The sequence below is a fragment of the Ranitomeya variabilis genome, chromosome 7 (assembly GCF_051348905.1).
Source record: "Ranitomeya variabilis isolate aRanVar5 chromosome 7, aRanVar5.hap1, whole genome shotgun sequence".
NCBI classification, from domain to species: Eukaryota; Metazoa; Chordata; class Amphibia; order Anura; family Dendrobatidae; genus Ranitomeya; species Ranitomeya variabilis.
In genome coordinates, this window is record NC_135238.1 from 210,322,448 (window position 1) to 210,326,301 (window position 3,854).

The window sequence follows — 3,854 nt, forward strand, 5'->3', positions numbered from 1 at the left end:
GCAGACGTTTAATGTAGAATCCGTTGCTTTCCAGGAATAATGACTTGTAGTGTACTGTGAACTGCATGCAGGAAAATGCTATTACCTAAAATTACAGCTAACTACATTACAAACAAGCCAAAAGAATAAAGATTACATTTTGTATTGTATATTTGTGTTCTGGCTCTCTTTTATTATTTCATTTTTTTTATTCTATCTGGCATTTCATTGCACTATTATACTGTACATCAAGAATTATACAGACTGGGCAGTGATCCATGTAATTAGCTGTGCAGCCTCATTAATAATTCAGTCCCTCTTATTACTTTGTAGAAATGTAGCTGTCAGTGCATTAAAGGAATATTCCCATCTGACAAACTGATAGTGGATTACTAAAAGATGCCATCACTTTATGATCAACCTCTAGAACGTATGTCGATTCTGAGAATGAAGTGGCCGCGGTGCTTAAGTAGTTCTACAGTTCTTACACCTTTTCCTGGTACTTGCACCCTAACCACCCTCAATGCAAGGGCAGGACAGCACTGCTACATTTAAAGTACCATATTTTCCGGCGTATAAGACGACTTTTTAACCCCTGAAAACCATCTCAAAAGTACGGCGTGTGCAGGGAGCGGTCCTGTATGGTTCCCAGGGTCTGAAGGAGAGGAGACTCTCCTCCAGACCCTGCGAACCATCCGCACCGCACACGCCGTATAAGATGACTGGGCGTATAAGATGACCCCCGTCTTATACGGCGGGTATATCCCAAACTCCATTTTTTATATGGAAAAGTTGAGGGTCGTCTTATATGCCCAGTCGTCTTATACACCAGAAAATAAGGTATCACAATGATATTTTTTTTATTACTCCATCGGTTGGCTAACAGAAATGTATGTTCAGTGCATTCATTAAAACTTTCTCGTCGCTGTCTTCTGCCGTTTCCAGCGCTGCTCCATTGCTTCTCCTGCATCATCTGACCGCACCTCTTCTATGCCGGCTCACACCATGGACCATTAGTTTCTTTCCTAATGTAAGTCTATGACAATCTCATTCTGATTCTCATAAATTTACACTAAGAGTGACTTTCCAGCCACCGAAAAATGCTGTTGTAAGCTGGCAGGTTACAACTGTAATCGCATGATCCAGAAGAGGACTGGAGCAGCGCTGAAAACGGCAGAAGGTGGCAACTGTTAAGTATTTTAATGCATTCACTAAACATATATTACAGATATCTAATAAACGGTAAAATTTTAAAAAATATACACTTAAGTGGTACTTGAAGTGAATGGCGTGGGTTCCAGTACCCTAAATAGTTGTGTGACGGAGGTACAGATTAAAACAGTGTAGGTGTCATAGCACAGAATCAATGTTGCGGCTATTAATTCGCAGGAGTCATGGGGGTCCCAGAAGTTGAGTCAGACCCCCCACTGATCATTATGTGATGGCATATCCTAATAGTATACCATCATTTTTTAAGATGGGAATACCCCTTTAATATGGTCAAATCACAGTATACCTTGAAGATTCGGGGTCACAATGCAAAATCAGTAATAAAATCAGCCCCCACCTACTATATGCAAATTATAAAACTGTATTATTCTTATGTAATACATTGGCACCAGGGCCCAGGAGCGATTGCTAGCTCTATAGCTATGGCCGAGCCGATTACTTGGATTGCTGGATATATTTGCATCTGGATCGGTTCCTTATTTCAGCAATGCTCTTCATTTGCTGTAAAGCAATGCTATGGTATAATAAAGAGGCAGCCATCAGTATATCAGTCAGTCTACTTAGTAGATGTATGGAGTGGCATAGTGTTACCTCTGTATTGCAACTTGTAAAATCAATCAGAATTGTCATAACCTTGCAGGACAAAGTGTGAGACACAGGCCACAGACTGGTCATGTATTACAGTATAACAGGGCTGCATGAGATGCATGAGGCCTCCACTGTACCTCTGTATGCCTTGGATTTCATACTGTGGCATATGGAGTTTTTTTCTGTTATTTTCTGTTGGATACAGGAAAAAAATAAATCATGTCATTGAATTCCATATGTATGAAAATACAACAAAGCATTGCTTCTAAGAGAGAATATCCCCTTACATACAGCACCCAACGGAGCCTGTATTGGAGTGCAGAGGGTGTAAGGCTCCAAACAAAAAAGCCATAAAGCCTCCCGTTAGAAGCCATGCACTGGGCTCAGGAAATAAATTCTGTCTTTTCATATAACATTCTCACTGAAACAAGTCAATGACTTAATATTCATGCAGTTTATTGCTCGTAGACATATGTTCATTATTTATTACATACCCGCTTCTAATTAAACAGGCATGTGAAGAACTGTGGTTGAAGGGAAACTGTTACCAGGGAAAATCTGTTTAAGCTAAGGCAAGATAGAGGTTCATAGAGGTGAAATTGTGTGCCTTCAAATGAATATATGTTCCTTCAGTTAAATTGTAAATTTACACCCACTGACCCTGGCCTTTACTGGGATTTTATGGTATGGGGAAAACCCTGTTTCCCAGCTACAGTTTGTTTTTTAAAAAAACAAAATTGAAACTGTCCTTTACTCACCCTCCCCAGGTCCATCAATGAGTCTCCGCCTCTGCTTCTGGTGTCTGTTGTTGTCTGCAGGGCTGACGTCACATGGTCAGTGTAATAGCTGAGCTCAGCGGCTCTGCCCAAGTTGACTGCACAAGATGCTCAGTCACTGAGATTACTTATTGGATGTAGCACTGTCAATATAAAGTCAGCAGATGATAACAGACACCAGAAGCAGAGGTGGAGACTCAGTGATGGACCTGGGGAGGGTGAGTAAAGAACAGTTTGCTTGTTTTTTTTTTAAAAAAAAAGTGTTCTGAAGCTTTCCAAGATCACTGAAGTTCACTGGTGCCTCCTAATCACGACCAGCCTTAGTGCAGTGCTTACAAGCTAGACTGCAAAAGTGGTCGGTCTCCTAGGCAACAAGCCTGGAGTGAGAGTGATTTTCTTGCAGCTCCACAACAGAGGAAACATAACTTAAAACAGTTCTCATTGATAATAATGTCCTTATAATTAATGGACACGTCAGGTCCTCCAGAGAGATAGATCTAGCTGTAGCCTCTTACGGTTCCAGCTGATTGATGAGGGTCCTGGAATAGGGACCTCCTCCCTATATTAGTTCAGAATGCACTAATAGGGAGAAAACTTTCTGGAAATGTATATGTAAATTTAGTTTACATTTTTACACTCACTATTCAGGATTTTTTTAAATCTATCCCATTGCGTCACTTCTTTTCCTCTTTTGGCTTTTTATTCTCAATATAATTACTTATGATGATCTATTGTACAGAGCCGTACACTTTTTAGTAGCTGATCTTGGTATATTCAAGTGAATAGGAAGGGGAGTGGACAACCCCTTTAAATGGGACGGTGGTGGCACAAATAACAGTGGGGGAAATGTACAAGATGAGTGCATTACATTAAATAATGGAAAGGACTAAATAAATAATGAACCTGCAATAAGATTTATCCTCCCGACAGTCCACAATGCTTTTCAAGAAAAATGTAATTATGTGCAACGACATCTGTTAAATTTAAACCAAAAGAAAAGGTGAGATATGACGTATTCTTTCACCATCTGTCAAAAACATAGAAAAAAAACATACAGTAAATTTCTAAAAAATTATTAACATCATACTTGATTTGACAGAAGTACTACACATGATCTATCATAAACAAGACACACCAAAGATTAATCTATTTACATTAATGGTAATTTCTTTAATTAGTATTAAACATTTTTATATTTTTTTTATGTTTTTTTAATACTTTCAATAATGCTAGAAAAAGCTACATACACCCTCTTTCAATTATATGGTTTAAGTTAGCGGG